The sequence below is a fragment of the Cupressus sempervirens genome, chromosome 8 (assembly GCF_028749045.1).
Source record: "Cupressus sempervirens isolate cs-2001-9-10 chromosome 8, ASM2874904v1, whole genome shotgun sequence".
Lineage (NCBI taxonomy): Eukaryota > Viridiplantae > Streptophyta > Pinopsida > Cupressales > Cupressaceae > Cupressus > Cupressus sempervirens.
The window spans coordinates 112,314,969-112,334,039 of record NC_143125.1 but is presented as its reverse complement, the minus strand read 5'-3'; positions in this window follow the sequence as shown (position 1 = coordinate 112,334,039).

Here is a 19,071-nt window from a genome sequence, read left to right as displayed (position 1 = left end):
ATAATAACAAGTTAAAAAGAAGCTTATATTGCAAGAAGACGTATTGTATATCGTGTTTGCCAAATACCAAGATCAACAAAACAAAAGCTTCAACTGCATGGGTATATCATAATTATTATCAGATATCAACTTGACAGAGCAACAACTCACTAAAAGACCTAAAAAAAAATCATTGAACTCCATTCAAGATGAGTCATTGGAAGTACCTTAGTGTAGTGTATGTTAGGATTAACGTGAAAATATAATAATATTAAAAAATAATAAATTTTATAGAGAACACAAAACATAAATATTTAACCTAGTTCACCCAATCCTTGGGTTACATCCACCAACAATGAATCCCTTACAACTGAATACCACTGCAAGAAGCTATTATCGCATCACACATTATGAGATCCCTAACCCTAAGCCATTTTATACAAGTATTTTTGCCACTTTTAGTGTTAAAATTAGTTACAACAAGTCACCCAAAAAGGCTGATAAAATAACCCTAAAAAAATTATGGAGTATGTTCATTACTTCCCTAATCAGTCACCAAAAACTAGCAATCTCCCAATCTCCCACTTGGAGAATGATCAGGCTCCACACTAGACAACAATCTCCCACTTGGAGACTGTTCATGTAGCAATGCTACTACTCCACGAGGCTCCCACTAGATCAAAACACCCTGGACTCAGTTGTACCTTTATCATGTTTAGTTGAGAAGACCAACTGAAGTGAAAGAGGAGTTCAACTTCTCCTTTGTCACTACCTTTGTAAACATATTTCTTAGGTTATCATCTATATGTATCTTGTCTAGCTTTAATTGTCCATCATCCAAAACTAACCGAATAAAATGGCACCATAACTAAAAGTGTCTTTTCTTCAAAAAAAGAGTAGAATTCTTGGCAAGATGAATGACACTCTGACTATCAGTAAACAAATAATTATCCCTCTACGGGTACCCAATTCTTCCAAGAAGAATTGAATTCATATCATTTTCTTAGGTACCTATATAGGAGAAACATACTCTACCTCTGTAATGGATAAATCATCCACCTTTTGTAACTAGGAAACCCAGCTCACTATTGCACCATCGACAATAAATACATAACATGTAGTACTCAGCCTAATATCAAGATCTCCTACCAAATTTGAGTCAATATAGTCTTGTAAATTAGTAGTAGAACTCCCTAAATGTGAATATTTATTGGATTTCCTGTCGAACATCTGAGAATCCATTTGACTGCATTTCAATGTTCTATTCTAGGATATCTCATATATCTGTTAACAACTCCCATTGGATGTGAAATATCTAGCCTAGTGCATTCCATGACATGCATTAAATTTCCTATCGCTAAAGCATAGGGTACCTTAGACATTTTGTCCTCTTCCTATATCTTTGGACACATCACCTTAGTCAATTTTAAATGACTGGGTAAAGGTGTGTTGACAAATTTAACATTCTCCATAGAGAAATGTTACAACACCTTCTCAATATAACCATCTTGAGATAAGTCATTTTTCTTTTTTTCTTATCTCTACAAATCTTCATACAAAGGACTTTTTTTGATGCCCCCAAATCCTTCATAGCAAATGAATGTGATAATTGCTATTTTAGCCCCTTAATGTGATTCATGTTAACCTAGCTACAAGCATATCATCAACATATAAACATAAAATAATGTAGCTATCATCATCCAACCTCTTGAAATAAACACAATGGTCTGAATGACACCGAGTATAACCATGGTCATGCATAAAACTGCCAAATTTCAGATACCATTATCAAAGTGCTTGCTTCAAGCCATATAATATTTTCTTCAATTGACACACTAGATTTTCCTTACCTTTGACCTCAAATCTTTGTGGTTGTGTCATATATATCTCTTCATCCAAATCACCATGAAGAAAGGTTATTTTAACATCAAGTTACTCCAAATGCAAATCTTCAATAGTCACAATACTTAAAACAATGTGAATAGAAGTCATTTTAACAACATGAGAAAATATCTCATCAAATCAATGTCATTTTTTTGTGCAAATCCTTTTACAACTAACCTTTCCCTAAATCTTTTCTTACCTCTGCATCCTCTTCTTTCAACCTGTAAACCCATTTATTCTGTAAATCCCTTTTACCTACAAGCAACTTACATAAATCTCAAGTCTTATTTCTCAGCAAGGAGTCCTTTCTTCTATCATTATTGACTCCAGGTGAATCTTTGTATCCACCTACATAGCTTCATCATAATATTTAGGTTCACCAACATCTATTAATAAAATAGAATACAAAGAGGGAGAAATTTTCTCCAAAGGTCTATTTAGCCTTTTCGATCATCTAACATTCACTGGGGTGTATGGTATTTGTTGTTGTGGTTTTGTGGAACATGAGGTACTACTAGAATATCATCCTTTTGAGTATCATCCAACACTACATAATCATTTTCTTTCTTCTCATGTTGTTGCAACAAATCTTTGTACAACACTTTTTCATTGAATATGACATCTCTACTTTTTACAATTTTACAATTTTCAAAATTCCAAAGCCTATAACCAAATTGATGAATGCCATATCTAACAAATATATATTTCTTTGAATTATCCTCCAAATTGGTTCTATTTTTCAGAATCTATATATGCAAAAGCTTCACAACTAAAGGTTTTGAGAAAATAATAACTCACCTTCTAACCAATCCATGCTTTCTTTGGAACACTACAACCCAAAGGAGTAGGGGGGCATATAATAATCAAATATACAATAGTATTGGCAACCTTTTCCCACACATTTAAAGGCAGCCCAACATGCAAGCTCATGCTCCTTGCACACTCCATTATTGTCTAGTTTATGCATTCAGCCACTCCATTTTCTTGTGGATTCATTGGAATATTTTTTTGTCTTTGAATACCATTAGTGGAGCAATAATCTTCAAATTCATTATTGAAAAACTCACCACCATTATCAGATTTGAGACATTTTAATATTTTACCAATCTCATTTTCAACCAAGCATTTCCATTTCTTAAAAGTTTGAAATACATCAAATTTATCTCTAAGGAAATAAAGTCATACTTTTCTAGTTGCATAATTAATGAATTTAATATAATAATGAGAGCCACCAAGGGAAGATAATACACACAACTTTCACAGTAATTCATATTGAGACATTCAGACTTGGTAAAACTTTATTTGAATGAGGTAATTTCATACCTTTCTCACTCATGTGCCCAAGTTTGTTGTGTCATAGCATTGTATTAACATCTATAATAACTGTTTGTTCTCCCTACTCAATTGCATCAACCGTTCCTAAACATTCATTTTTCGTTGAAATAATTTAAGTAGAAGGAATAATATGACCTGTACAAAGATATAAGGTGCCTACTTTCACACCTTTTGCTACTACAAGGGAACTTTTTGAAACCTTCCAATTTTTTCCATACAAAGTAACTATGCAACCCTCATCACCCAGTTGCCCTACCAAAATTAAATTCCTAGTCAGCCTTGGAACATGTCTTACCTCTTGCAGTAGCAAATGATTCTCATTCTGCAACTTAATCTTAATCTTTTCCCTTCCCAACAATCTAGTGGGGTTCATTATCCCCAAATAAACAAGCCCAAAATCCCCTTGGACATAATCTAGAAAATAATCTCTATGGGGAGTTGCATGAAATGAAGCCCTTGAATCTAAAACCCATGAATCATCAACACTTTCTAAAGGAAGAAGCAAAGAATCATCTTCATATTTATTACTTACCACATTTTCCTCCTTGTTCCCTTATTGTTTGTCTCATTCATTGTTCTTTTGAGTCCAAAAATATTTCTTCTTATGCCCTAGTTTTCCACAAGACCATCAATCTTTTGGTCCTCTTGATTGAGACCTCTTCCCCTTTGATTTTCCTTTTGATTTCCTAAATTTTTTCCTCTCTCAGTCATTCTACATCTTCTTTGTGCATTCAAAACACATCCTAATGTAGATCCACATGAGTTTTTTCTATGAGCTTCCTCACTTAGAATAACACCAATCACATCATCAAATTTTAGGGTATTCGACTCAGAAACAAAATTACTCACAACCATGATAAGGTCACTCTAGCAGTTTGGCAAAGAACACAAAATCAAGAGAACCTTAATTTCTTCATCAAAATTAACATTCATAGAATATAACTGACTAGTAACTAAATTAAACTCATTTAAATGATCTACCATAGATCCACCTTCTATCTTCTTTATATTAAATAAACATTTCATGAGAAATACCTTGTTTGAAGCCGAGGGTTTTTCATACATTTTTGCTAGGGTTTGCATCAACTCTTCAACTCTCTTTTCTTTTGTAATATTAAACACCATCAATTGTGCTTAGCATAAACTAATATTTCCAAGTGCCTTCCTGTCCAAAATCTCCTAGTCCTCATCTGTGGTTTATTTCTTACTTTTTCCTTGTAATGGCCACCATAAGTCCTTCTGATAAAGACAATCCTCCATTTACATCTTCCATAACTAAAAGTTCTACCCATTAAAATTCTTATCCTTCATCTTCCCCTCATCTGTCATTTTTTCCACTCAATCGTTAAACTCTCCTGCAGAGGATAATTGAAAAAACTAGGCTCTAATACCACTTGTTAGGATTTAAATAGACAGAAATAACAATTACATGCAAATATAGCCAATATCAGAAAATAACAAATCGCACAGAAGAGAGCACAAGATACAAAGATTTAACATGGTTCGCCCAATTCTTGGGCTACATCCACCAAAAACAAGTCCAATATTTTATTGAGTGATTTCAACCTAATTACAATCTATAATCCCTTACACCTCACTACCACCGTAAGAAGCTATTATCGCATCACACATTATGAAATCCCTAACCCTAAGCCATTTTATACAAATATTTTTATTGCTTAAGGTTTAAAATTAGTTACAACATGTGAGCCCAAAAATGTCGATAAAATAGCCCCAAAAAAATTTATGGAGTATGTATTGTACTTTCTTGATCAATCACCACAATCTAACAACATATAATGGAAGAGTATGGAAATAAAATGTGTAAGGAGCCATCGAGATAGAAAGGTACACATGACAAAAATAACCATGTTGAAATATCCATGTTAGAATTCCCTAATTTAGAATAATGAAGGGTTCAATGTATTTTAGTTTCTTGTAAATATATATGTGTCCAAAATTGAAGCCACTCAAAGACCACACTATACAATGTGGCATAGGTAACCAAAAAGATACAACAACATAGAACGATACCAAGAAATGATTAATTATAAATAAATAACCATCGACAATAAAATGATGGTGGGTTCATGTCATCGAAAGGCATGATAAGGAATGTAGGTAAGTGCACCAAGTTGTGGTGCCAAAAGGGGGGTATAAGTGGCCACTTTTTTTCTAAAATCAAGAATTTCTAAACTTCGACAAGAATTTGAAGATAGTTATGCTCAAAATTATAAAATATGACAAAAACAAAAGTAGTAGTCCTTTGAATCTAGTTTCTAAACTACTATTTTTTTTTTCAAATGGTTTAGTTTTAGGTCCTCAAAAAAGGGGTCCATAGAAAGTGGTACTATTTTTTCAAAAAAAATAACATAGTGCAAAGTGTGGCCCCCTTAAAATTTTAACATTTTTTTTTGAAATTATTTAATCACTCTAGTCAAAATTTACCAAACACTGTGTAGTTTATCCCATATTTTTTGGGTAATTTTATAATGTGTATTTTTTCAATGAATTTTTTAATTAGACACATCCCAAGAATGTGAAATATATGTGTGCTTCCCCTAGAAATGATTGAAAACTAATCTAAAATCAAAACTTCTTTTTTTCAAAGTGTGTAGAATGGAGTCTACTTTCTAAAAAATTAAGTTGTTGTAAAATTTGATGAATGAGCTAAAATCTACACCCCAATTAGTACACGTTGGTTTTTGACAAAAAATGGTACATTCAAAAGAAACTATAGTTGAAAGGCTTGAAATAGTTCAAACTCAAAATAAATTATATGGTTATATAGCTAACACAGAGATCTACAATATCATGTAACTTGATTTTATCGATGCTCAACCATGAGGAAACTTGAAGGAGAGCACACAAGAAAAATCAATCATTTTTTGTATGTTTTTTGTAAAACACATCTTAGACTAGTTTAGAGACTCCAAACCTTTGGGTTGGATCCCCAAAGAAAAACCAAGCCTTAGGCTTGGTAGAATCCAAATCTTTAAATAGCATGTGTGCACTATAGCGTGCATGCTTTATTTAAAACATTTTTAAATTTAGGCTTACATAGCGCATACATGTTATAGTGTGCACACACTCTGTAAGCATTAATTTCAATAGAGAGGGAAGGAGAGAGGGAGAGAGGGTAGAGGATGGGGAGAGAGTAGGAGATGGGAGAGGGTGGGATAGAGAGAGAGGAAGGGAGAAATAGAGAGAGAAAGAGAGAGAGAGAGAGGGGATGGGAGAGGGAAAGAGTGACAAATAAGGAGAGTAGGGGATGAGAGAGAGTGAGAGTGAGTGAGAGAGAGGGAGAGTAGGGGATGGAAGAGGGTGTGATGGGGGGGGGCGGGGGGGGTAAATGAGAGAGAGAGAGAGAGAGAGAGAGAGAGAGAGAGAGAGAGAGAGATGTGTGAGAAAGATATAGTAAAAGAGAGGAGTGGGAGAGAGATTTAGCTAGAGAAATATGGAGATAAAGATCAAGATAGATACATGAATATATATATATATATAGAGAGAGAGAGAGAGAGAGAGAGAGAGAGGGTGGGATAGGGGGAGAGAGAGAGTAGGGGATAGGAGAGGGAGAGAGAGAGGGAAGGGGAGAGAGAGAGGGGGGGAGAATAGGAGAGGGTGGGATAGAGGGGGAGAGAGAGAGTAGGTGGTGGGAGAGAGGGAGGGAGAGGAAGGGAGGGAGGAAGGGAGAGAGGGAGAGAGAGAGAGTAGGCGATGGGAGAGGGTGGGATAGAGGAGAGAAAGAGTAGGGGGTGGGAGAGAGGGAGAGTGTAGGATGGGAGAGGGTGGGATGGGGATGGGAGAGGGTGGGATGGGGAGGGAGAAAGAATAGGATGGCAGAGGGTGGGATAGGGGGGGGGAGCGAGGGAGGGAGAGGGAGAGAGAGAGAGAGAGAGAGAGAGAGAGAGAGAGAGAGAGAGAGAGAGAGAGAGAGAGAGAGTATGGGATGGGAGAGGGTGGGAGATTGTGGAATAGGGGAGAGAGAGAGTAGGGGTGGGAGAGAGGGATAGATGGAGTATGGGATGGGAGAGGATGTGATGGAGAGAGAGAGAGAGAGAGAGAGAGAGAGAGAGAGAGAGAGAGAGAGAGAGAGAGATAGAGGGACAAAGAGAGAGTAGGGGATGGGAGAGAGAGGGAGAGAGAGAGAGAGAGAGAGTAGGGGATGGGAGAGGGTGGGATAGGGAGAGAGAGAGAGAGAGAGAGAGAGAGAGAGAGAGAGAGAGAGAGAGAGAGATTGGGGGTGATGGGAGAGAGAGAGATTGTGGGTAGAGAGAGAGTAGGGGATGAGAGAGTAAGGGATGGGAGAGGGTGGGAGAGAGAGAGAGACTAGGGGATGGGAGAGGGTGGTATAAGGGAGAGAGAGAGAGAGAGAGAGAGAGTAGGGGGTGGGAGAGAGAGTAGGGGATGGGAGAGGGTGAGATAGGGGAGGGAGAGAGAGAGAGGGAGAGAGTAGGGGATGGGAGAGGGTAGAATAAGGGGGAGAGAGAGACAGAGAGAGTAGGGGGTGGGAGAGAGAGTAGGGGATAGGAGAGGGTGGGATAGGGGAGAGAGAGATAGAGAGATAGTAGGGGATGGGAGAGGGTAGGATAGGGAAGAGAGAAAGGGATGTGAGAGGGTGGGATAGGGAGAGATAGATTTTTCACATAGTGCATACGCACTATAGTGTGTGCACGCTTTGCACTATATGAAAACACCAAAAAATAGTTATAATGAAAGTTTGGGTCCCTACTAACCCATATTTTATTTTTTGTATGTTGTTTTTTCTACTATTATGATAGAAAACATGGGTTTCATGCTATTGGAAGTTAGCAAACATCAAATTCAATCATTGGATACACTATTTGAAGGCTTTTTAAACATTCTTTCTATAGAAAAGATTGGTGCAGTCCTTTTTAAATATTCTTTGTTACTGTAGAGAAAAATTTCATTATAATTTGACAAGTTGTTTAATATATAGTGAATTCATTGAAATTTGTATGTTTGAATAAATTATTATTTGGAAATGGTTAGAATTTGATAAGTTGTTTAATATATATAGTGTATTCATTTAAATAATTGTAATTTGTACATGTATTTGAATGATTTGTAATTTACAAATTGTAAGTAATTCAAATATTTGAATAATTTGACATATATAAATCATCATCGTGCCAAGGAAGTAACCAAAAACTCAAACAATAGAAGAGAAGGAAATAGATTTGGCAATTAAAAGAGATAATATGAAACTACTACATGAACAATTAAAATTGCAATGCAATAATAAAGAATTGTCTTTTGAAGAGGAAAAAGAACCATCGATACAAAGAAATAAAGAGGAAGAATTGGAAAGACAAAGAGAACAAAGGAGACTCTTACACTCAAAAAGATAATTTAATTGTGAAGCTACACCATCTTCCAATGTTGGAGTCATATCATCATCTCATGTTAAAGAAACACTAATTTCTATGTTTGACAATGTACACACTCCATCATGTCATGTTGAAGGCACACCATCAACATATCAAGTAGGTGATATTCCATCTTTTGTATCTTATTGCCAAGGCACATCATCTTCGATTCAAGGTACACAAAACACTCAACCTTATGTTGATGTTCAAAATGTTGAGGGAATGGAAGAGATTATATCGCCTTTTAGAATTTGTTTTAGAAGACCAAAATATTTGATTAATATTGATACTAACATTATGAAATCGATGCCTGACAAGATTAGCAAGCATACTTGTCAAAGAAAAGTCGATCGTATGTGAAGATTATTCTTTGAAGAATTAAATATTATAGGTCAATGTCAATTATTTTTTGAAATGATGATAAATTTTAAATTTAGGCCCATCATGAAGATTCTTGGGCTAAGAATGATGGACAATACAAATGAAAAAAGTATTGTAAAGAATCTAATGAGTGCATATGACAAAGTGGGTTCTAAATCATGCACCAAAGCTAGTAATATCACAAGACATGTACTTACATCAAGAATAGTAAGTACCCAAATGAAGAAAGCTCAACTCATGAGAAAGAGAAGAAAAACATTGAAAATCAATAGAGGTACTCTAAGGAGAGCCATGGTTATGTGTGAGAGATTGAAAGATCCAACAAAAAATGAGTTATGGACATTTAGCAATTAACTATCGTGAAAGGATAAAGAAATTAGTGAATCTTTGAAATCATTGATTGAAGATTTTTGGACGAATAACATACGTGTTTCCCCTATTCAAAGAGATGTTGTAACAAGGAGGATTGGTAGCCGAAATCATGACCCACATGCAAAATATTTTTTGATTCAACTCAGACACAATTTTTTGCAAAATTTATTGGTATGTATCGTCAAATTTGAATAAGTCAATATTTTTTTGAGATGGGCAAAGCTTTTTATGTGAAGATAAATCACACACGCACAACTTGTTGTTGTAGAATACATATTGAATTTTCTAACCATTTTGATATTTTTAGGCATATATGTGCATTTTTGCATTCTAAGTTTGTTTTGCATGATTGTGACATAAATAAGCCACCTAGATCTTCAAGGGAATTCATATCTAGCATTTTATGTGAAATAGGGGATGGTCAAATTTTTTACAAGATGTCATGCTTGGATGGTACATGCTCATTTTGTGGTTCTTTGCAACTTTTATCAACTTGTAAGCATATGGATAGTACACATGCATTTGGAAATGAAATAGTAGATTACGAAAAATATAAGATAGTGACATATGCTCTAAAATATGGGATATAGGGTAAAAGATGTGATTTAATCATTGAAAATATTCCAGTATATGAGTTCATGAAGATTTCGTGAAAAGATTATTTACAAGTATGCAAGACATACACAGAGCTCGATGGTTGCATTTGCAATTCAATTTATGCAAGGATACATTTCTAATAGATACCATTGTTTTGGTTATAGACTTCGTAGAGAAATACACACTACAACCACAAAATGAAGTGCAAGAAAAGTATTATACTTCTCAATAGGTTTTCATATTTGTTCACATAACATTCATGCATTCACCTACAAGTACAGAGGATGACAAGAAGATGTTGAGGGAGTACCATTTTTACATTAGCGATGATCAATCACATTATATGGAGTTTGTACATGGTTATTTTCAACTATTTTATGGAGATTTGGCTAATAGGGGAATACCATATCACCACCACATTATTTGGTCAAACAATTGCAAATCTCAATTCAAGAATGCACAAATGTACTATTGGTTGATCAGGATGCACAGGTTGTCTACAATTAAATATATATATAGAATTTCACAGAGGCTAGTCATGGAAAGAGAGAGCATGATGGTGTAGGCATATGCATCAAAAGAGCCTTAGATTTTGAAGAACTAAACTATAAGTATGGAGAAATATTGATAGATGAAAAATCCATCGTCCAGTGGTGTAATGCTATAATGGGTTTAGGTAAGGAAGGTGAATCTATGGTTCGTATATTTTTTTGGTTGATAGATAATACTAACATTCCACCATATGAGGATTGTTGCACACTAACATGATCAAGTGAGTTGCACTCTTTTAAAAGCTTTAATGCAAGTTCATGGATTATCCACACGCAAAAAATGGCATGTTATTGTCCATCACATGCAGAGGAAAATTGGATGTGTGAGTCAACTGAATGGATGGACAAATGGGATATACGAGTTTTGGACCCAATTGACACCTATCATCCCCCACAAGCACTAGAAATGGTAGAGATGGATTCATCCATTAACTTTTACTGCTTGTTTGATCTTGTGTAACCTGGTAATATATAATATATATATCTTTGTAAATTCAATATGTAACTTTATAACTTTTACCTAAGTATTTGTTGAATTAATGACCACATTTTGTACATTTGTCATTGCAGGCCATGCTTTTGCTATTATTACACCTAAAGACAATGAAGAAGGAACATATTATTATTTTTGTCATTTTGTCCAAGCCAATTTTTTTTTGGATTACTCAGTTATAGATGGTGAAGGTTTAGAGTACCATATAGGTGCAGTGGTTGTAACCGACACATAGCTTAGATGATATTCTATGAAGAACCCTAACTTGTGGTTATTTGAGGATTGACAAATAAAGAGAAATATTCTTCATTATTCAAACCTTTTTATCGTGTCAAATGTCCACTTGATAAAATATGGTGGAAAACCACATAATAAGACTCTTTGGAAGGTTTGCGAGTTAGACCACAAGGCAATACTCGAGACATTAAAATGTATAACAAATCCAGTTGGTTCATTAGATTGAATATAATTATAAAAACATGGAATCCTAAGGTAAAATTTTGTTAGGTTTGGTAAATTAAGGTATTTGGTTACCTAATAGGTCCTAAGAATCCTAACTAGGGTCTTGGAATGGTCCTAGATGGACCCATTTGATCAAAAGATGTAAAGAGCAAAAATTGCTCAAAAGTTGCAAAGTTAAAAATGGTAGTTTGAAAAGTTTTAACTACCCACGGTTGGGTATTTGAGCATGGGGAAGCATATTTTGGAAGATTAGAAGGTTTTCAACATGGGGAAGCACTTAAATTTCTAGGTTGGTCAAAAGTTGCTCAATAGGTTAAAAGTTGTTAGGGATGGGAAACTAAGGTATTTGGTTACCTTATAGGTCCTAGGAATATTAACTAGGGACCTAGAATAGTTCTAGATGGACCCATTTGACCAAAATATGTAAAGAGCAAAAATTTCTCAAAAGTTGCAAAATTGCTCAAAAAGTTGCTTGAGCAACTTTTGCAATTTTTGAAAAAAAATACAAATAGACATTTGGCAAGTTGTAACTACCCATGCTTGAGTATATGAGCATGGGAAATATATTTTGGAAGGTTAGAAGGTTTCCAAATAGATTTCACACTCCTTTCCAAAAAAGTTGCATTTTTTAGCAACTTTTACAACTTTTGCAATTTTGCACAAAAAGTACAACTTTTACAAAGTTCACTGGATTTCACTTCTAGGACTTGGAAAAGGTTCTAGATTATTAAAAAATAACTAAAAACACCTAATCCTAGGCTATCTTGACCAAAAACTCTAAAAGACCCAATTTTTCCTAATTAGCAACTTTTGCTCATATCTTGCACAAAGTGGCCTAGGCATACATATCTTGCTCATATCTCTCTCACCATTCAACGCGGGATCAAACTGTCTATTTTGTTAGCTTTGGGTGGATGAGTAAACCCTATTTCCAAGATTGTCCCATTCCATTGACCACTTGAACATTCGCAAGCATGCCAAACAAAATATACCCTAAGAGTCTTTAAATTCTAGAGGGCAACAATCTTTGATAGGGCATATCTCAAAGCTCATGTGAGGTATAGTTACCAACACCTACAATAACCTCTCTCTATTTTTGGAGATTAGATTCCATTTTGATTTTGTGGCCCCATCTCGGGTGATGTTGAAACTTGTAGTGTTGCCCAGTACAAAGTCACCAACTAGAAAATCTCTTTAACCATTCGTTGTGGGATCGAACTATCTATTTTGTTAGCTATACGTGGTCGAGTAAGCTCTATTTTCAAGCTCATCATATTTCATTGACCACTTGAACATTTTTAGGCACACCGAACCAAATTGACCCTAAGAGTCATTAAATGTCATAGGGTGGCGATATTTGATGGGGCATATCTCAAAGCTTGTGTGACGTATGGATACAATTTTGGGTGCTATAGAATCATGTTTCTGACACCTACAATAACCTCTCTCTATTTTTGGAGATTGGATTCCATTTTAATTGTGTGGCCCCATCTTGGGTGATGTTGAAACTTGTAATGTTGGCTAATACAAAGTCGCCAGCTAGTGAATCTCTCTAACCATTCATCGTGGGATCAAATATTCTATTCCATTGAATCTAGGTGGTTAGGTAAACCCTAGTTCCAAGCTCATCCTATCTCATTGACTGCTCAAATTTTCTCAGGCACACCAAACTGAATTGACCCTATAAGTCATTAAATGCCATAGGGCAATGATCTTTTGTAGGGCATATCTCAAAGCTCATAAAAGGTATAGATGTAATTTTGAGTGCTACAGTATCATGTTGTTGACACCTAAAATAACCTCTCTCTCTCTTTTTGGAGATTGAATTCCATTTTGATTTTGTTGCCTCATCTCGAGTGATGTTGAAACTTGTAGTATTGGCTAGCACAAAGTCGCCCACTGGTGAATCTCTCTAACCTTTCATCGTGGGATTGAACTATCTATTTGTTTAGCTTCAAGTGACCAAGTAAACACTATTTCCAAGCTCATCTTGTCTCATTGACCACTCAAATTTTCTCAGGCATTCCAAAGCAAATTGACCCTAAGAGTGATTAAATGCCATAGGGAAGCGATCTTTGACGGGGCATATCTCAGAGCTCGTGTGAGATATGGATGCAATTCTAGGTACCATAGTATCATGTTTTTGACAATTACAATAACCTCTCTCTCTTTTTGGAGATTGGATTCCATTTTGATTTTTTGACCCCATCTCGGGTGATGTTGAAACTTGTGGTATAGGGCACCTAGGTGGCAACTGAATATGTCATATTATCCAATGATGGAGACTCGTGATAGAAGGTAAAGGGGTGATCATACACCTCATTTTAAACATGTTTTTTTTAATATTAATAAGGAAATCCTTTTTTGTAAGGTCAAGGAACTGGAGGTCACCTATAAACCCAAGTTTCCTTAGTCCTAAGGATGTTTTTCTTTTTTGTTGTTTTGTTAATAAGTTGACTTAAGAAGTGTTTTGAGAGTCATTGCACCTTATCTAGGTCCTATGTGTTACCAAAAACCACTTGTTTAAGTTCTAGGAAGAGTTAGTGCAAAAATTTCATTTTGCAATAAAAGTTGCTGACAACTTTTTGGCAATTTTAGCATTTTTTTGGAAAACATTGAAATTAACCTTGCAACATATCAAACCAACTTGTAATCAGTTGGAATGGATTTCGAATGATGAAAATACCCTCTATGAAGTTAGAGGAGGCATAAGGTGTACATTCAACAAAATTTTCAATGAAGTGTTAAAATGTCATGTTGAGATGTTGGACCTATTTAGGGTGTCTAGAAAGAATGAGAAATAATAAAATGAAAACATGTACAAAAAAATGTAAAATTGTCATCTGAATTTTTTTGCAAAAAAAATTACAAGTTTTGGAAGGTGAACAATCATCCATCTTGGTCGACCTCTTATAGGAGCTAAAAGGTCATGTGTTTGTATAAGAACAATAGATCGTCATGTAGAAGACAAAGGAGAAGAGAGGTCGGAGTAGAAAAGTGCAGATAATGATGTATAACTTTGTATAGTACAAGTTTGTTTTGTTTTTGTGAAAATCAACATTACTAGTATTTGAGAGATTTTGTTAGTTGTTTGGAGAGATTTTGATTTCCTACCTTAAAACCCCAAAGTTAGCGCTACAAGAAAGAGCCTCTCTAGGTTTGTTTGTGAGAATTGATGTTTTGAAGCCCACTAAGGTGTATAGCACCTTATGAATGTTGAAACCACTCAAATGGAAATGAGTTAAGCCTTTTGGAAGCTTATTGGGGGTATGATGTTGTGAAAGATCCTGGAGGGTGTAAGATAGTGGAGGTGTTGGGTATTGTGAGAGGTAGTTGGTTGAGTTTGTGAAGGGATGGGTAGATACATTTGGAATAGGTGACGGTGGCATAAGGAATAGGCCAACCGCTTGGTCTCTAGCCTTTGAAGGGTCCTAGGGGACTGATGGTAATATGATTGGTAGGCTTGAAAGAAGCCGAGTGATGAGAGTTTGGTAATAAGAATGTAGTGGAGAAAAACAAAGTTGTTGTCTAAAAACCAAAAAAAGGGCTACAAAGGCAATCAGGCCTCTTGAGATTTTTTTCAAAATACATGTTAGGAGAGTGAACTAGTTGTGGAAACCTCATCATTATGTGTTCTTTGAAGTGTCTAAGGTGTTATTTTGAAGCAAGAAGTTTATTATGATCCATTTCTCAAATTTTCTTATTTTTTCATTATTGCTTCCCAAGTCTTGAATAGGAAAAGTGATCAAGTAGTTTTGTGAAGTTGGGTACAAGTTTTTTTTGTGTTGTAACCAAGTTGGAAAGATTCTTTGAAGACACTTGGGAAGGTGGGAAAGGTAGTTTTACTTAAAAGTGTTCTTGTTGGAAATCCACTAGCTTTTCGTGTGAGCACTCTGCATCATTTTGGATGCAAATTACATTAAAATGAAATATATGAAATGTTCTTAAAATGTAAACAAGAAAAACAAGATATATATTATGATAACCAATAATTCCATACATGAACAAACATATCATATATTATGACAACCAATAATTTCATAAGTCTAATAATGTCATGCATCAAATATATGTCATATATCCAATATAAATGTCATATATACATCAAATGTATGTTGAATATGTCCACTAACATAAAATCTAAGATATATGTCCACTAATTCCTATATGTGTGAGTCTATCCCTATATCTTCATGGGAAGGAAAAAAATCCCTAGAGGTCTTTGGTACTTGCATGGAGGGAGATAATGGGGATGATGGGGTATTCAAACATGTTCTCATCCTGTTGTTTAGGCTCCTCTCTAACTGGAGTTGATACAAACAAAGTAGATATGAATCAATAATTATTATACATTGAAATCAAATATGTGTACACAAAAAATTAATTATTTTCTTACCACCATCAAATAGTCACTCTATACATCCACCTCAAAGGCTTGCAAACAATCGAGAATAACAAGGCCCTACAACAATTCAATCAATATAATCACTCAATCATACTTATAAATACCATTTTAAATTTCAATGCTAACTATTATAAATAACAACTAAAACTATGAAAACTCTTTCATATCTCAGTCAATGGCTCTAAACTAGCCATCGTGGCAGCAACTCCATGATCAATGGACTAGCAAAGATGAGGAGTCTTGGGCATCAACAACTACAAATCATACAATACAATTTACATGTAACATGAAACATGAAACAAATATAATCAAATAAATTGAATTAACATGGAATAAATGTACATCTACGAAGCTTGCATCATGCCTAGGCTCATAGTCCCTTGTGAATATTGATGGTCCAGTAGAGAACTATTGCACATGGATAAAAAGAATTTGTCAATCTTTCATACGATTAATTAATAAATATATGTATTAATTTAAATGATTAAATTGATACATACCTCTTGACTCATCGATGGTATGTGAAATGGGGCTAAGGAATCTCTACTAAGGCCAGCAACACTCTTACCCTAAATTTTGAACAATGTCAAGACATGATAATTAATTAGTCATTCACTATACATATGAAATGTGATCAAATTATTTTATTATAATTGTAATTTACCTGTGTTTCAATGCCAAATGTGTCACTCAAGAACTCATTAGTGACTAGCCCATCATCCATAGTGTCTCCAACATGATTTCCAAATGTGCATAAGGATCCACATAATGTGCACATGTGACCACAATGCAAAGAAGGCTCATCATCATCTAATGGACTAGCACAATGAATGAGGATCTGTATCAAAGCATCGATAGTCCCTAGAGTACTAGTCTCTACATGTTCCTTCACAACTAAATAAATAATCACATGCTCACCCTATGGCTTGACAATAGGTACCCTATTTATATTAGAGTCATGACATATCCTTGACCTCTCAAATGATGACCCCCCACCTTTACCTTGAGAATCTAACATATCAAAATAATTGGGGATCTCCCCAAGGACAAATTCACAATACAATTTCCTTAAGAAATACATTAGAAGCTTGTGATTATTGCAGGGAGGGGCATCAAAGACCATCCACCATCTATCCCAAACGTTATTTCTAATATCATCATGTATGCACCAATGGATGGGGAACATTTTAGTTGTATGTTTAATAGTGTCTTATTCTCCAAGTTTTTTAAACAATGCACATATGCTACCTTTTGCCATTTCCTTTTTTATTACATTTTTATAGGATGATTTGTTTGCATAATATTTCTTTTTTCTTCTCTCTTAACATACCAAATATCCAACTGACCACTAACAAAAGTTACATGGCTCATAATGGACTCAAGAGAGGATGCCAATTGTGCTCTCATAGGATTAGTATTCCTACAAGGTTTCAACCTACCAATGATTACGTCTAATTCATTTTTCCCTTTTCCTATTTCATTCATTATATTGTCTTTGGTGCCAAGAGGAGATTTTTGAATCAGTGGAGGTTGTGGAAGTTCATTTTGATCTTGTGGAGGGTTTTCATTTTGATTTTGTTGATCAGGCTGGGGATGTGGTGGTTGATTATTCACATTTCCTGATAAGAAACCAATTGCATTTTAAATAGATAAATGAAATTTGAAGCAAAACTAAAAAAACATACAAAACAATGCAAAAACAAGAGTAAAAAAACATACTATGTGATCTCGATCTTGATCTCCAACAATGAGGAGGCATTTTGAGGAGGAGAGTGAGAAAATTATTCAACTTCTACAAACTGTGTGCATGTTGTTGAGGGGAAAGAAAGTAGCATCAAAAGGAAATAAGATCAAATGGAATGGGCTGCAGGTTTGCAACCCATATATAAAAAGTTTTAGGTTTTAAAAGCATGCATGCATTATAGTGTGCACTTTTAGAATTTTAAAAATTGGAGTTGTGTCTCATCTTTTTGGCACCACAACTTGGTGCATTCGCCTATGCATCTTTATCAAAAGAAATTAATCCAAACAAAAATCTGCAAGAAATTATAAAAGGTGCAATTAATACAAAATAAGCAATCAAAGATATGATCAAAAGTTGTGATATGTTAATATAGTTTTTAATACTCTAAAAAGAGAGAGAATATGTATGATTAAAGAAATGATACATTCAAAATTCAAAAATCATGTCTTTTACATAGAAAAGATATATATTTGGAGTTGTTTTAAGGAAAAAATTAAGAGAGAAGTTTGCGGTGAATGAAGTGTATAAGAAAAAATACAGGTAATGGAGATTAAAACAAATGAATAAAAGGTTTGTAATGAAGTGAGCAGACGTGGGTGTGAGAAGAGAAGTCAATAGTTTGTAGCTTTTAGCGGGTGGGTGCTTGCATAATGAGGTTGGAGCTTCTTGTAGGTTGGAGCCTACATACATATTGTAAAAAGATTCAAAGTTATATAAAAGCATTTAAATTCCATGGTTTTCTCCCATATTGGGTTTCCATGTAAATCTTTGTCTTATTGAGTTCATATGCATAATTGTTCATTTCAACATTTAAATGTATTTAAAGTTACTTATATATTAAAAAAATTTAATTGGTAAAATTGTTAATATACTGACTAACCCCCTCCCCACCCCCCACCCACCTTCTCAATTTATTTATGTGCTTTTCATTGTTGACTTCTTATTTTGTTGAATAGAATGGATTGAAACATTTTTAACAGATTTCTTGATTATTTCCCTTTGTCAAACTCTTTCATCTTCGGTTCCAAATTTTCTCTTGTCTCAAAGATATTACCAAAGAGATATAGAGAAAATATCTTCCATGAGAAAACATGGGGTGCATGTGAAGATATAGCCTACAGTATTAAGCTTGGAAACAATCGGTCAACTTTAACTATTTAACACTTTTAGCATAAGAATCAAGCCTTAGTATGTGATGTTTAAGTCGTTCGTGCATTTGTGTGATTTAAAAAAACTCTTCAAAAAATGTCTTGTAATGATTGAATTTAATGAGCTATCAACCACTCTATTCATTTCTCTTTGTTCCATAGTCTATATCAATATTATAGCATATAGTCATGTCTCAAACCATTAAGTGTTTAATAGATATTCACACCATGTTTGAAGACAATCATTTTATATGCACAAATATATAGTTAATTTCAGTATGAGAAATGCCCATGACATTCCCAAACTCCACCTTCACAATTACTTGACTT